The sequence below is a fragment of the Pinus tabuliformis genome, chromosome 8, assembly GCF_031772625.1.
Source record: "Pinus tabuliformis cultivar Carrire ecotype Pingquan chromosome 8, CPIR1, whole genome shotgun sequence".
Lineage (NCBI taxonomy): Eukaryota > Viridiplantae > Streptophyta > Pinopsida > Pinales > Pinaceae > Pinus > Pinus tabuliformis.
The window spans coordinates 1,412,907,453-1,412,925,676 of record NC_142294.1 but is presented as its reverse complement, the minus strand read 5'-3'; the positions used below and the strand labels follow the sequence as shown (position 1 = coordinate 1,412,925,676).

The window sequence follows — 18,224 nt, the reverse complement described above, 5'->3', positions numbered from 1 at the left end:
CTAAGAGAAAAAGCGATTTCATTCTATTCAAGTGCATTTTGTTCCATAGATGAGTAGAGTAGTTGAGAGTGGATAGAAAAATAAAATAGCTAGGGCTTGGGTATTGTAGCAGCCCACAAACCATAAGTGTCACTACTTTGTACTTGCATTTCTTTCCATTGAGAGAAAGACAAAGTATAGTAGCCTTAGCTTCTAACTAGGTCTTCTCCCATAAGGGTTTTCTAGGTCATATCATGTGTTATTATGGTTGTGAGTGATTGTATTTGTGTATGTTCTTTATTTTTTGTATTTGGTATATTTCATGTATAAGAATAACACAATGATTTAAAATTAATCTAGAATCATAAGGAAAAATTAACACTCATAGTGTAGATTTCATATTTTCATTATATATTAGTAGATCTATTGTGACAAAATTTCTAGTGGAATACAGCTTCTAACTAGGTTCTCTCCCATAAGGGTTTTCTAGGTCATATCATGTGTTATTATGGTTGTGAGTGATTGTATTTGTGTATGTTCTTTTCTTTTTGTATTTGGTATATTTCATGCACAAGAATAACACAATGATTTAAAACTAATCTAGAATCATAAGGAAAAATTAACACTCATAGTGTAGATTTCATATTTTCATTATATATTAGTAGATCTATTGTGACAAACTTTCTAGTGGAATACAGTTTCTAACTAGGTTTTCTCCCATAAGGGTTTTCTAGGTAATATCATGTGTTATTATGGTTGTGAGTGATTGTATTTGTGTATGCTCTTTATTTTTTGTATCTGGTATATTTCATGCATAAGAATAAAACAATGATTTAAAATTAATCTAGAATCATAAGGAAAAATTAACACTCATAGTGTAGATTTCATATTTTCATTATATATTAATAGATTTATTGTGACAAACTTTCTAGTGGAATACAGCTTCTAACTAGGTTTTCTCCCAAAAGGGTTTTCTAGGTCATATCATGTGTTATTATGGTTATGAGTGATGGCATTTGTGTATGTTCTTTATTTTTTGTATTTGGTATATTTCATGCATAAGAATAACAGAATGATTTAAAATTAATCTAGAATCATAAGGAAAAATTAACACTCATAGAGTAGATTTCATATTTTCATTATATATTATTAGATCTATTGTGACAAACTTTTTAGTGGAATATCCATGAAAATTTACAAGTCTTTACTAATATAAAATTAGTTGACATGGTGATCTAAAACAAATTTGTCCCACAATTTTTAAAAGAAATATAGTAGCACCTCCGCATTATTGCATGAAGGTTTGATGAAATTTATTAAACCACCTAGTGGTCTATAAATCACTTATCCAACTAGTGTTCTATAAACTATTGGTATGTGGATTGGTCCGTTAATTATTTATTCTTCATCATGGGAGGGTAATGGAAAAACCCATTTATTTTCCAATCAAAATCATGCCCATTTATTTTCAAATCAAAATCATGTAATTATTATATTTTACATAAATACTTTAAATATAACTATGCCTTTTGAAAGAAAACATTTTATATCGATATCATTTTAATCTATTTCAAAACCGATTATTATAACAAATTTATATTAATAAACAAAAATCGTGTAAAATAGTTTAAATAGAAATGATTAATACAAATAATGTAAATTAAATGAAAGAGAAATTTAAGTTATTGAACTTTAACTATATAATACGAACAATCTTAGAAATCAACCAAATGTGCACAAAATATCCACTCTAATGTGAAATATAGAAAAAAGGGGAAAATAGATTTAGAAGCCTAATGTTTATCTCGATTGATGTGTTGCATGTTTCTTATACATCAAGATTAAGCCCATATATATCAAGAAACTTTAAATTTAAATATATCAAAATCAATGATCAATTTTGGTTCGGAAAGACAACCAACGTAAATTGATGATTCGCTTTGCTTCGCTTACCCAAACTCGCAATCAGATCCAAATTCTCTGAATAACATTCGTTAGAATGGTCCACGTCTTCTCCATTTCCCTCTAACATTTGAACAACCCTACTCATACACAAACGGACGATCCCTGGATTGGTGTTGAATGCACCATAATCCAACTTTAATCATCAACTTCCTGGCCTTCTCCTTTTTTGCTTCCAGTTATTTTATTTCACTTCGCGATCTCATCTGCAACTTGCTAGAAATGCACAGAAGACAAAAAACAATTCACATATAAAACATGAGTTGCTGCTCTTCTATTGATCCCACAAAACATAATGATTACAATGAACCTGGTGAAGGGTATTTAAACCTTTTCCAACTAACTAACTACCTAAAATATCTTGACATGCAACTACATGCAATTTCACACTCAAAGTAGTCTATCACTTAACTCACTTGACTCAACACTCAAACACTCAATCATGCAATCACTCAGTTAACTGACTTTCTATTTTTATCTAACTCCTCATGCATGAGTAATTATCTTATTTTAACACTCCCCCTTAATTACGATTTCTAAACTAAAACATGACTCATGACAACTCAAACATCAGTGTTGGTCTATGTCTCAGCTAGGCTTACAACACCTAAGTTTCTTCTATGAAACTCAAACACATCTTGTGCTAATGTCTTAGTAAATATATCAGCCAATTGATCACTAGATTTACAAGGCTTCAAGTGAACTTCTCCATTGCTCACAAGTTCTCTAATAAAGTGATATTTAGTATCAATATGCTTGCTCTTCTGATGAATCACACTATTCCTGGATAGTGCAATCTCTGAGGTGTTGTCACAATATATTGTTGTTGATCCCTATTGTTTCTGCTTGAGTCCATCAAGTACTCTTCTTAACCACACTGCTTGACATGCTGCTGATGTTGCTGCTACATATTCTACTTCTGCAAACGAAAGTGTCACAATGGGCTACTTCTTAGATGCCCATGAAATCACACCTAAACCATGGTGGAACACAAAACTAGAAATGCTCTTCCTATCATCCAAATTGCCTATAAAATCACTATCTATGTATCCAATCAATTCTTTCTTTTTTGTGCTTGCATACATTATGCCACAATCTCTAGTTCCTGCTATGTATCTTAGAATTCATTTTCCTACACTCCAATGTGTGTCTTTTGGAGTCTCCATAAATCTGGAAATCAAACTCACTCCTTGCATGATATTCGGTCTTGTATCTATGAGATACATGAGGCTACCAACCAATCTTTTGAATAAAGTTGGATTGAAATCTAATCCTTCATCATCCTTGCTTAACTTTGTACCTATTGCAACTGGTGTAGGGACAGGTTTGCAATTTTCCATCTTGAATATTTTCAACAAATCTTTGGAATATTTATTTTGACAAATAAAAATTCCTTTTTCAGATTGCTCAACTTCTATGCCAAGAAAATATTTCATGAGACCAAGATCTGTCATCTCAAATTCTTTCATCATGGCTTCTTTAAATTCATCTATGTCAAAATCACCTGTAAAAATCATGTCATCAACATATAAGAAAACAATCAAAATCAGTGCATGCTCATTTACCTTTGTGTACAAGGTAGGCTCAATGTGTCTTCTACAAAATCCATTCTTAATCATGTACGTGTTGATTCTACTATATCAAGCTCTAGGCACTTGCTTCAGTCCATAGAGCACTTTCTTCAACCTATAAACTTTGTCTTCATTACTCTCAACTTCGTATCCTAGAGGTTGCTGCACATAAATTTCTTCTTCTAGAATTCCATTCAAGAAGGCTGATTTGACATCCATCTGATATAATTTCCACTTGTTCTGAGATGTTGTGGCTAGAACTGCTCTTACAGTATCCAATCTGGCTACCAGAGCAAACATTTCTCCAAAGTCTATTCTCGGTTGCTGTGAGAATCCTTTTCCTAAAAGTCTCACTTTAAATCTGTCAATTTCACCTTTCTCATTCAACTTTGTCTTGTACACCCACTTCACACCAATGAGATTTTTGTCCTTTGGTAAATCAACCAAATTCCATGTGTCATTCTTTTTAATAGCTTCAATTTCTTCATCCATGGCTTGCACCCAATTTTCATCTTTAAATGTTTCTTCAAACGAAGAAGGTTGGAATGCCAACAATGCAAAATTTGAACTAACATCCAAATCATTGTAAATATCTTTCAAACTTCTCATCTTTCTCTTACCATTGCTTGATTCATCACTTGATTGATTGCTGGGAGAATCTTGATTTGTTGATCTGCTTGAGGATCCATGCATCTCTGAAAATCTTGGAGTCCTTGTTGGTGTGTCTCTATTTGGTGTCTTCACTTGTGATTCTTGCTGCTCCTTTTCTACTACATAATCTTCTTCCATTAGTGGCACTTGTGCATCAACTATTTTGTCTATAGTTCCATTCAATGACTCTTGTTCCTTGAACACAACATCTCTGCTAATTATGGTCTTCTTTGTGACAGGGTTATACAATTTGTAAGCTTTTGATTGCTCACTATAACCAATGAATATGCATTTTTCACTTTTATCATCCAATTTGTCTCTTCGCTCCTTAGGCACATCTGCATAAGCTACATATACAAATACTTTGAGATGAGATACGCTACAATACATACCTGACCATGCTTGCTCTGGTACTCTGTTCATCACACTCTTTGTAGGAGATCTATTGATCACATGAATAGCACATGCAACTGCTTCTGCCCAATACTCATTAGACAAGTTTCTGCCTTTCAACATGCTTCTTACCATGTTCATAATCATCATGTTCTTTCTCTCTGCTACACCATTCTACTGTGGTGTGTACCTGGTTGTAAATTGTCTTCTGATCCCATGTTGTTTGTAGCAATCATGGAATGCCTTTGAGTTATATTCTCCACCACGATCTGAACTCAATACCTTGATCTGTCAATCACTTTGGTTCTCTGCTAAAGCTTTGAATTCTTTAAACTTTGCAAAAGTTTCAGGCTTCTGCTTCAAAAAATAAACCCCAAGTCTTTATGTTGTAGTCATCAATGAAAGTGAGGAAGTAGCAACTTCCAGCAATCGACTGTGTCCTCATAGGTCCACACAAGTCTGTATGCACTAGCTCAAGAGGTTGCTTTGCTCTGTATGCAACTCCCTTTGGAAAACTTTTATGGTGTTGTTTACTCAAGATGTAACACTCACAAGTACTAGTAGGCTCTTTGATGGGAGGTAATCCTCTAACGATTTGTTTCTCCTGCAACAATCTTAAACCAGAAAAGGGCAAGTGTCCAAATTGAAAGTGCCATAACCAATAATGATCAGAACATGCAACTGTAAAAGAACTCACCTGACCACTGTAATTCAAAATGAGAGGAAAGAGTCTGTTCTTCGTCATCTGCACCTTTGTTATCAGTTGCTTTCTTGGGGGCTTGTCATATATAACAACTTCTTGACCTTGAAAGATAACTTTGTATCCTTTCTGTGTCAATTGACCAACAATTAACAAATTATGTTTGAGACTAGGAACATAATATACCTCTGAGATTGTCTTCGGCTCCCCCTGCTTGGTCAGAATATTGACCACTCCTTTTCCATCTTTTTCCATGGTCTTGTCAGTCCCCAAATTTACCTCTGGTTTCACAGATTGATCGAAATTTGCAACCAAATCCTTGTTGCCTGTCATGTGGTTACTACAACCACTGTCTAAGAGCCACACACTAGCAGAAGGTTCATGTATGGTATGGCAAGCTAGGAACATGGAGTTAGTAATCTCTATAGTGACATTAGCTCTTTGGTTCCCTTGATCAACTATTTTCTTCCTGCAATCACAAGCATAATGACCAAATTTATTGCAGTAATAACATCTCACCTTTGATTTCTCAACTCTTTGATTATTGTTAAAGCTTTCGTAGTTTCTTCCATTTGCATGTTCATGATCTTCTCGGTCATCTCTCTGACCACCATATCTTCCGCTTCGTCCTCTTCCTCTCGTTCTACTTCTACCTCAACCTCTGTCTCTTGAAATAGAAACCTAACTTTTGAAAGCGGTCTCTAATATGGAATCCTTATTTCTGTCTATCCTTGTATCATGCGAAAGAAGTGATCCCATAAGCTCATAAATTGTCAATGATGTCAAATCCTTGGCTTCTTGTATGGTTGCTACCACAACATCAAATTTGGTAGAAAAGGATCGGAGGACCTTCTCAACCACTCTTTGATCTTTTATATCTTCACCATAAATATTTAACTGATTTACAACAGTTATGACCCGATTCATGAAAGAATTGATGTCCTTTGTCTCCTTCATCTGCAGACTTTCAAAATCTCTCCTAGTATTCTGCAACTTAACAATATTGACTTTGGCCATACATTTATAGTTTGTCCCCAAAGTATCCCATGCTACTTTTGTTGAAGACGTGGTCATAATCTTCTGTAAGACTGCTAGTTCCACTCCCTGTTGAATAAGTTGCAACGCATGTGCATTCTTCTTCTTGTCTTTCTTCCATTGTTCCCTCTCTGCATTAGTGAGAGCTTGTTCTTCTATTTCGTTCATAGGTTCTCAAAACCCAAACTTCACATAATCCCAAGCATCATGTACTTGCAACGTGGTCATCATCTTAATGGCCCACACATCATAATCTTTCCCTGTAAACGATGGGAACTGGGGCTGCAAATTTGAAAAAGCCATTTTTCTCCAAAAATTTCTCTATTTAAAAAACCGAAAAAAATAAAAAAGTAAAATAAAATAAAATTCTCCTTTAATAAGCTTTGCAAAGATTATTTTTAAAAAAATCGGTTATCTTCAAAATTTTCCTTTATAAAATAAAACCCTTTATTATTTTTTAATATAAAAAATCTTTTTATATTAAAAAAAAAAAAACCCTCTTTATAATCACTTCAAAAGAAATCATATGATAAAACCACTTAACAAAATCGTACCCACTTAGGTTTAAAAGATCACGTGAATTTTAAAGCCTTTTGAGTTTCAAACACTTTCGACTTTCAAACACGTTGAATCTGTATTGAGTTGTGGCACACGCTAATTTTCCGGCGAAACTGCAGCTTGCTTGCTTGTTGACCAATCAATTTTCCAGGCAACGGTGTTCACGACAGCTGTGGCTTCTTCTTCATTAAACTCTATCTATGTTGTTTACAAACCAAATGAGTTCAACTACAGCAGGTGAGAAACTTCTGACTATTTTCTTACTCGCACATGCATGATCCAGCTGTAGAATCTCTTGATCTTAAACTTTTCTCTGATGCCAATTTGTTGGAAAGACATAGGAGACAAAAAACAATTCACACATAAAACATGAGTTGCTGCTCTTTTATTGATCACACAAAACATAATGATTACAATGAACCTGGTCAAGGGTATTTAAACCTTTTCCAACTAGTTAACTGCCTAAAATATCTTGACATGCAACTACATGCAATCTCCCACTCAAAATAGTCTATCGCTCAACTCACTTGACTCAACATTCAAACACTCAATCATGCAATCACTTAGTTAACTGACTCTCTATTTTTATCTAAATCCTCATGCAGAAGTAATTATCTTGTTTTAACACCTCATTCTGAAGCATCTTGAAAGCCCACTCAGGAAAGTACAGCCAGCTCAAACAACTCACCCTAAAGTCAATATTCTTTCTACCCCCAGCAATCTCTAGCAAGAGCATACCAAAATTATAAACATCAGATTTATCAGTAACATGCCCCATATTACTGTAACACATCTCTGGCGCAACATATCCTGGCGTTCCTCTCCCCACCATCATTGATATATGGTCGTCTTCCTTTCCACAAAGCATTGCCAGACCAAAATCAGAAACTTTTGGCGTGAAGTCAGCATTCAGCAAGATATTGTGAGGCTTGATGTCGAAGTGTATGATGCACTTCTCGCAATCTTGATGTAAATATGCAATTCCATGAACCGAACCCAAAGCAATGGAATGCAATTGTCCCCACCTTAATATCTGCCTGTGCTTTTCTCTGGCAAACAGAAACTTATCGAGAGATCCATTGACCGTGTACTCATATACCAGTGTGCTTGTAGGGCTTTCAAAACAATACCCCAACAACTTAACCAAACTCATATGATGGACCCGTCCAGTGATGGCCACTTCATTCATGAATTGAACCTCACTGTGTCTATGCTTGTCAAGAATCTTAATTGACACTGGAGCTTCATTGGAACTGAGCTTTCCTTTATAGACCACACCATAACCTCCTTCTCCCAACTTTTCTACAAAGTTGTTTGTGATATTCTTCAGGTGAGAGAATGAATATCTCGTTGGCATTTAATAAGCATATTCATTGAGGAATTTCTCCACTTTTCAAGTGGAGCTACTAGGAGGAGGATGCCTTTTCTTACATAAAACGTGAAGAAAAGTACTAGTGCTACTGTTGTGAACGCTGCTCCTCCTACCGAGCAACCTGCAGTGGAATGAAGAGATTGATGTATGAATAATATGATATTGGTCACACCCAGAAGAGGAGGATAATAGAAACCAATTCTGCGTGGGGTAAAGAGGAGAAACCTGGAAGAAAAATTGTAATTTACCTATTATTATTATAATGGCTGACTTGTTTGAAGGACCTTCAAGGTAACCATAACAACTATCACGGAATGGGAAGGATCCACATATACATAAAATAATATTCGATGTTTTGAGCCAAGTGCACAATGACTGATACTTTTACCTACAATAGCCTGATTGTTTGAGGTCACAAAATAAATGCATTACATCATAAAAAAGAGCTTACCATGGTCGGGACATTTGTCTGTACGGGGTCCATCCTTGCAGTAGTAGAGGAAAGGCGATGTTGGAGTCCAAAATGTTGTAAGCACATATCCCTCCACTTGCTGCACATGATTTGCAATCTTATCTCTCTTTGTATCTCTGGAAATGTAGCGTGCTATTCCAATCTCAACAACTGCTTGTTTATTATTTTTATGCTTTTGCGATCAGTGCTTTGTGTGTAGTTTTCTATTTTCATCTCAACAACTATTTATTTCATAGAACATCCCCGAATCAAATACCCTAAGTTGTAGAAATCGTATTTACTCATTTTTTAGCATTTCTTCTAGTCTAATTTACTGATAATCTAGCAAGTATTTATTAGAATCACAAGTTTGACTTGTAAACTCTCCACAATCTCAGTGCCCCATGGATTATTCAGGGTGTTGATTCAATAAATGTAGTCAAAAACTCATTTTAAACAACGAAGATGAACATTTAAACATATTTAACATAAACTCCAAAACGTATAATGTTTAAATGTCTTTTTCTTTTCCATAGTCTATCTATTATATGTTTTGAAAAGTTTTCTCGCATAATTTTTAGTCAATTATGCTCTAAATATTGGAGGGATTTATTGGAATCACAAGTTTCAGTTGTAAACTCTCCATAGTCTAAGTGCCCTAGGGATTTTTTCGAGTTCCGAAACCAAATATATAGTCAAAATATCATTTTAAAAAACTAAGGTTACAATTTAAATTAAAAAAAAGTCATCCAATTATGGCCAAAACCTCCAAAGTATATAATGTTTAGATAATGCCTTTTTCGTTATCACAGTCAATCTATTATATGTTTCGAAAGGTTTTTCAACATATTTTATCATCTATTTTGCTTAGAATCCAACAAGGATTTACTAGAATTAGAAGTTTGCGTTGTAAGGAAATGTTTAGGGCATAGAATCCATATATGCAGTCAAAAACTCATTTTAAACAAAGGTTGAGATTTAAACAAAAAAAAATCTCATCAAATTCGAAACAAAATGTCCCAAATGTATAATATTTAGACAACATCTTTTTCTTTGTCGTAGTCTATCTGCTATTTTGAAAGGTTATAAGACATATTTTTCTTGTCTAATTTACTCAAAAGTTAGCAATAATTTATTGGAATCACAAGTTTGAGTTGTAAACTCTCCAAAACATGAGTTCCCCAATGACTTTTTTAGGTACTCAATTGTCAAAAAATCATTTTTAACATCTAATATCAAAAGTAACGGAAAATAAAAATGTTCAATTCCAATCAAAATGTCCAAAACACCTATTTTTTTTTTAATATATCAAACTAAATTATACTAGAAATCAGGGCAGATGCACTAAAATGATGTTATCAAGCAACGATATTTGTCGATTCATCTAATAGTGTTAAAAAATTTACATGTTAAAATAGCTTAAACATGCAATTCTATAACAAGACCTCTTAGTGTGTATATATATATATATATATATATATATATATATATATATATATATATATATATATATATAAACAAACACAACAATGAAAAATTCCAACATAGTTGCAATTCAATTTGTAACACGCATCCAGGTTACCACCAAGAGATGATCACCTATGAAATTGAAGGGATAGCAAGTGACTCATCACTACAACAAATCCCTGTGATTAGTTTTTCGGTCCAATTTTTGCTTCCAAATATTGTTTTAGCGTACTTCTCTCCAATTTTTTTAAAAAATCAACACTATTTATCAAGATGACGTTATCTTTGACATTGTTTGTGCCGTCCAAAATATTTAAGTGCTAATGTAATCGGAAATAGCCCTAAATTTAAGCTACTTTTAATACCTATATAACTATACCATTTTATATCTATATATTTTTACTTTATTTCAAAACCAATTATTATAACAAATTTATATTAATAAAATAAAAATAATGTAAAATAATTTATGTAAAAAGTATTAATATTTGTTGCATTCTATCCTCTAGCGAACATACTGGTTGGTTTCCCAAAAAAAAAAATTACAGTTATAATTCATTACATAATTACGTATATAATTTATGCATTGTCCAACAAAACGTAATTACATATATAATTTGATATATAAACATCTGTCCTAAATAGTGTAGAATAATTTAAATATAAATTATTAATATAAATAATGTAAATTAAATTAAAAAAAAATACAATTTATAGAACTTTAACTATTTTTATATAATACGAACAATCTTACAACCCAACCAAATGTGCACAAGATATCCAGTCTAATGTGAAATAAACAAAAAAAAGAAGGGAAAAATAGATTTAGAAGCCTAATGTTTATCTCGATTGATGTGTTGCATGTTTCATACACATCAAGATTAAGCCAAAAATTCTTTCAACAGAAACTTTAAATTTAAATATATCAAAATCAATGATGAAATTTGGTTTGGAAAGACAACCAAAGTAAATAGGTAATTCGTTTTGCTTCGCTTACCCAAACTCACAAACAGATCAAAAATCTCCGAATAACATTTGTCACATAAATTAAAGTGAAGGGAAGGGGTGCCATCAAAAGATGACTTGTGTTATTGGAACAAAACATGAATATGAACCATTAATAATAACATAACCATTTTTGCAAGCATTCTACAGTGGAATCCTACAAAAGTTCGTAACATAAGAACTTTATTTAAAAATGAATATGAAATTAAGTGGTAGTTAGTGCATAAATTCTAAGCTAGTCCCACATAGACATCGATATAAGGAGCGACTGACTGAAGAAATGTTTTGAGTAGAAGACACTAATGGTATTTAAGTAGGAGATGAGGAGGAATTGAAGGGAGTGGGAGGGTTGTCCACATCGTCTCCATTTCCCTCTAACATTTGAACAACCCTACTCATACATGGACGATCCCTAGATTGGTGTAGAATGCACCGCAACCCAACTTTAGTCATCAGCTTCTTGCCCTTCTCCTCCACTTCTGCTTCAAGTTCTCCTTCTATTTCACCTCGCGATCTCATCTGCAACTTCTCATTCTGAAGCATCTTGAAAGCCCACTCAGGAAAGTACTGCTGACTCGAACGACTCACCCTAAAGTCAATATTCTTTCTACCCCCAGCAATCTCTAGTAACAGCATACCGAAACTATAAACATTGGATTTATCAGTAACAGGTCCCATATCACTGTCACACACCTTTGGCGCAACATATCCTAGAGTCCCTCTCCCTGCCGTCATTGATATATGGTCGTCTTCCTTTCCACAAAGTACTGCCAGACCAAAATCAGACACTTTTGGGGCGAAGTCTACGTTCAACAAGATGTTGTGAGGCTTGATGTCGAAGTGTATGATGCGCTTCTCGCAATCTTGATGTAGATATGCAATTCCACGAGCCGAACCCAAAGCAATGGAATGCAATTGTCCCCACCTTAATAGCTGCCCGCACTCTTTTCTGGCAAACAGAAACTTATCGAGAGAACCATTGAGCATGTACTCGTATACCAGTGCACTTATAGGGCTTTCGAAACAATACCCCAACAGCTTAACCAAATTAACATGATGGACCCGTCCAATGGTGCCCACTTCATTCATGAATTGGACCTCACTGTGTCTACGCCTGTCAAGAATCTTAACGGCCACTGGAGCTTCGTTGGAACTGAGCTTTCCTTTATAGACCACACCATAACCTCCTTCTCCCAACTTTTCTGCAAAGTTGTTTGTGATCTTCTTCAGGAGAGAGAATGAATATCTCGTTGGCATTTCATAAGCATATTCCTTGAGGAATTTCTCCACTTTTGAAGCGGAGCTACCAGGAGGAGGATGCCTTTTCTTCACATAAAACGTGAAGAACAGTACTAGTGCTACTGCTGTGAACGCTGCTCCTCCTGGAATGAAGAGATTGATGTATGAATAATATGATATTGGTCACACCCAAAAGAGGAGGATAATAGAAACCAATTCTGCGTGGGTTAAAGAGGAGAAACCTGGAAGAAAAATTGTAATTTACCTATTATTATTATAATGGCTGACTTGTTTGAAGGACCTACAAGGTAGCCATGACAACTATCACGGAATGGGAAGGATCCACATATACATAAAATAATATTCGATGTTTTGAGCCAAGTGCGCAACGACTGATACTTTTACCTACAATAGCCTGATTGCTTGAGCTCACAGAATAAATTCATTATGTCATAAAAAAGAGCTTACCGTGGCCGGGACATTTGTGTGTACGGGGTCCGTCCTTGCAGTAGCAAAGGAAAGGCGATGTTGAGTCCGAAATGTTGTAACCACATATCCCCACACTTGCTTCACATGATCCGCAGACTTTGTCTCTCTGTCTATCATTGGAAACGCATTCTGCTCTTCCCACTTCAACTTCTACTTGTTCCATAGAACATCCCCGAACCGAATATCCTGAGTTGTAGAAATCGTAATAGATGGTAGCATTACATTTCCAGAGCTGCCCTCCTGTGGAATCGAATGCATCTTGAAAAGGGTTTGGTTCTTGGAATCGAATGCACTTGTACACATCTAGGGTCCGGTTCTCTTTACCCGAAATGTAGCAAGAGGCGTTTCCATGTTCTGATAACTGTATCTGAAGATTATTAAAGGGACCATTGAAAAAGTTGCAGTTCTTGTTGAAATATAATTTCAACTGCAAGTTTATTTTATTTGCGATGCGATCTATCGCATATCGCAAATCGCAACTCACCTTTTCACCCTCCGATATGTGTTGTGTTTTCTGGCGATTGCGATGGTGCAATGCGATCCGATCGCATATCGCAGATCACATCATATGTGTGTGCCCCAATTTTGTGTTCCGACCAAATGGGATTCTGTGATGCGATTTAAATAAAGTCAATGGGTGAAGTATAGGCCAGCATTAAATGAAATTTTACGTGAAGTAAAAGTTTTTACTTACCGCCAGTAGATGTCAGTAAAGCAGTAAATGCTATTTACTGTGGGTTGGTAAGTTTTGGTGAAGTTTTTAATTTTATTTCAGTGGGAGTATGGCCTCAAGTAATAGTTGGTAAAAGCATTTAATTTTTATTATTTCTTTTACAGAAGCATGGCTAGTGAAAACGTGAAGTAAGTTCTTATTGTTGATATATATATATATATATATATATATATATATATATATATATGTAGTGGTTTTTTTGTTGAGTTAATGAGAGTGAAGAGGGGAGACGCAAGCGCTCATGTAAAGAATTGTAATACACAGCAGTGTAAATTGTGTTGTAATGCACAGCAGTGCGAAGAAGTGAAAATATAGAACGCAGCAGCGCGTGAATGAAAAGAAAGACAGCAACAGCAAAATAGAATATACAGCAGACACAGCAGTCTGTGTCTTTTGTTTTTTTTGTAAATCCCTCTGTGAGAGAGGAAGAACCGCAGTTTGTAACAGCAGTTTTTATTAATGAATAGAAATTTGTGGTGTGTGTGTGATCTCTGTCTGCTCAGAAATTTTAAAGCTTCCCTGTGCCAAGATCCTGTGGAGAAAACAGAGCATTGTCTCTGTGTTCTGTGATTTTGTTTTTGGGATTTTAACAGAAAAATCCCCAACAGTGGTATCAGAGCCAATCCAGGCTCTTTGAAGGGTTCAAAGAAGCTGAAGGAAGGATTCTTACTGCAGCAACTTCTCCAGCAAAGTGAAGTCTCAGGCAAAAGAATCCAAGGTATTTCTCTTAAATACTTGACTGTATTTTGAAGCATAGTTAAGAGTGCAAAAATGGCTGGCACCAGCACCAGCAATAGCATGGGTATGCAGCTCCCATTATTTGATGGTAAAAACTATGACTATTGGGCAATAACAATGAAAGCCTTGTTTGCTTCCCAAGACTTATGGGAAATAGTTGAAGATGGTTTTGAACAACCAGCAGATGAGAATGAGTTTAATGCACTAACTCAGGGAGAGAAAGATTTGTTAAAGAGCTGCAAGAAGAAGGACTCAAAAGCCCTTTTCTTCTTGTATAAAGCAGTGCATGGAAGCGTGTTTCCAAGGTTAGCAGCAGCTAAGACATCCAAAGATGCATGGAAAACTCTCAAGACAGCCTATCAAGGCATGGAGAAAGTGAAGACAACAAAGCTACAGTTGCTGAGAAAAGATTTTGAGAATTTGAGCATGAAGGAGTCAGACAATATTGACTCATTCTTCACTCAAGTAATTGGCCTGGTCACACAAATAAGATCTCATGGAGAGATACTTGAAGAAAGGAGGATTGTGGAGAAACTATTGAGGTGCCTACCCTCAAGGTTCCATGTGATTGTCACCACCATAGAAGAGACAAAGGATCTCTCAAACTTTTCAGTTGATGAGCTTCATGCATCACTGATTACATATGAGCAGAGGTTGAGTAGAAATGAAAACTCATCTCTAGAGCAAGCCTTCAAGACCCAGATGTCCTTTGGAAGAGGAAGAGGTCAAGGCAGAGGAAACAAGAGAGGAAGAGGCAGAAGCCAGAACAGAGGCGGAAGGAACAGTCCAGCAAATGCTCAAGGAAGAGGCAACAATCCAAATCAGAACCAAGGTCAAGGAAGCAACCAACAAGGACAACATCATGCTCAAGGACAAAGGTATGAAAAACCCAATGTCCAATGTTATTATTGTAAAAAATATGGGCATTATGCCAGTGAATGTAGAAAGAAGCAGCATGATGTGAGTAATAGCTCTAGTGCAAATATTACTAGAGAAAATGTCAGCCAAGATAATGTATTGTTAGCTTGTAACATGGCTGAAAGAAATAGTGAAGATATATGGTTTCTAGACTCTGGTTGCAGCAACCATATGACAGGAAACATAGCTTTGTTTTCTGCTTTAGATCAAAGTGTGAAGTCACAAGTCACACTTGGGACTGATAGCAAAATTTCTGTTATGGGTAAAGGAGAAGTTAAAATATTTACAAAGCAAGGTGAAAGGAAAACCATAGCAGATGTCTATTATGTTCCTGGAATGAGATGTAACCTCTTAAGTATTGGACAACTTGTTCAAAAGGGTTACAATGTTTTCTTTGAGAATGATGTATGCACCATCATGGATATTCCACCCAGCAAGCGATGCATTGCTGAAGTGAGGATGACGAGGAACAGAATGTTCCCTCTCAGAATAAGGGCAGATTTGAAAAACAAAGATGCAATGGCAGCAGTTACCCAAGAGGCTCTCCAAAGTGTGCCAAAAGATGAAAATTGGTTGTGGCACTTGAGATTTGGACATCTCAACTTTGGAGGTCTTAACTTGTTGAGCAGAAAAGGAATGGTAAGGGGATTACCATTGATAGAGAAACCGGACAGCCTTTGTGAAGGCTGCATATTGGGAAAACAACACAGAGAAAGTTTTCCAAGCGGGAAAAGCATCAGGGCAAAAGCACCCTTAGAAATTGTCCACTCAGATTTATGTGGACCAATGCAAACCCCATCTTTAGTAGGCAGCCAATATTTTCTAACATTCATTGATGATTTTACAAGAAATACTTGGGTTTATTGCTTGAAGAACAAATCGGAAGTGTTTGAAAAATTCCGAAATTTCAAAGCACTTGTGGAAAATCAAAGTGGGTTGCGTATCAAATTTTTGAGAACTGACAGAGGAGGTGAGTATATCTCCAAATAATTTTTATGTTTTTGCAGAGAAAATGGAATACATAAGCAGTTTACAGCAAGGTACACCCCACAACAAAATGGAGTTGCTGAAAGGAAGAACAGAACCATTATGGATATGGTGAGAAGCATGTTGAAGGCAAAGCATTTGCCAAATGATTATTGGGCTGAAGCCATAAACTGTGCAGTATATATTTTGAATTGGTGTCCTACAAAAGCTGTGATGAATAAAGTGCCGGAAGAAGCATGGAGTGGGAGAAAGCAAAGTGTCACCCACATAAATTTTTTTGGATGTGTGGCTTATGCACACATTCCAGATCAGCTAAGGAGGAAGTTGGACAGCAAAGGGGAGAAATGTATCTTCATTGGATACAGTGAGGTATCCAAGGCTTACAGGTTGTATATCCCATCTACCAAGAAGTTCTTTGTGAGCAGAGATGTTCAGTTCATTGAGGAGGAAGCTTGGGATGGAAGCATAGAGAAAACAGTGAATGTTAAAAACTGTTTGTCTCATGATGAAGATGATGAAGAGGTGGCTGAAATACATCCCCAAACAGCAGCGCCAACACAAGGACAGCAAGGAACACCCTTGAGGAGAAATGAGAGTGCTTCTCCAAGCACTCCACAAGGAGGAAATTCAAGTGCATCTTCAAGCACTTGCACACCAAGTGAAAGAGGTAAGAAGTTTAGAAATTTAAGTGACATTTATAATGAAGGAATGAATTCCTTATTTGCCTTATATTGTCATGTTGATGATCCTATTCATTTCGAAGATGCTATTAAAGATAAGAAATGGATAGAAGCTATGGATGAGGAGATGAATGCCATAGAAAGAAACAAGACATGGGATTTGGTTGAGCTCCCAAAAGGTAAAGAAGTCATTGGAGTCAAATGGGTCTATAAGAACAAGTGCAATGCTGAAGGCAAAATTGAAAGACACAAGGCAAGGTTGGTTGTCAAGGGATACAAGCAGCAATATGGGAGAGATTATGAGGAAACTTTCGTACCGGTTGCAAGAATGGAAACCGTGAGAGCAGTGTTGTCCATAGAAGCACAAAACAAATGGAAAGTCTAACAAATGGATGTGAAGTCGGCATTCCTAAATGGAGTGTTAAAGGAAGAGGTTTACATTGAACAACCACTAGGCTATGAGAAGAAAGGCCAAGAACACAAAGTTTGCAGATTGAAGAAAGCTCTTTATGGGCTAAAGCAAGCTCCAAGAGCGTGGTATAGTAGAATAGATTCCTATCTACTGGAAAATGAATTTGACAAATGTGAGGGAGAACCCACAGTCTACATCAAAGAAAAGGATGGCAAGATTTTAATTGTTGTCTTGTATGTTGATGATGTTATTTTTACAGGTAATGATGACTACCTCATTGAAAACTTCAAATCAGTCATGAAAGAGGAATTTGAGATGACTAACATGGGTTTGCTGAGATACTTCTTAGGCATAGAAGTAGATCAAAATGAAAAAGGAATTTTTATCTCACAAGCTAGATATGTAAATCAAGTGTTGGGCAGATTTAACATGCAAGAATGCAAGGCAGCGATCACTCACACAGTAATGGGATTAAAACTCAGCAAAGAGGACAACAGCAAGGATTTTGATCCTAGCATGTACAAGAGCATAGTTGGCAGCCTTATGTATTTAACTGCAACTAGGCCTGACATAATGTTTGTTGTTAGTTTGATTTCCAGATTCATGGAGAGGCCAAAAGAGGCACATTGGCAGGTAGCAAAAAGAATTCTGAGGTATGTCAAAGGTACAAAAAGATTTGGCATTTTATATACGTTTTCAGAAAGTTCAGATTCAGTTGGCTACACGGATAGCGATTGGGCTGGAAGTGTGGATGATCGGAAAAGCACATCCGGTTACATTTTTCACATGGGTTCAGGAGCAATTTCATGGGCTTCCAAGAAACAGCCCATTGTGGCATTGTCTACAACAGAAGCATAGTACGTGGCAGCTACAGCGGCAGCATG

General features: G+C 35.9%; 1 pseudogene; it reads right to left on the bottom strand.

Moving 5' to 3' along the window:
* Nucleotides 1-7,438: 7,438 nt before the first annotated feature.
* On the bottom strand, nt 7,439-8,206 carry LOC149240878 (rust resistance kinase Lr10 pseudogene; annotated as a pseudogene).
* Between the last annotated feature and the right edge of the window lie 10,018 nt (nt 8,207-18,224).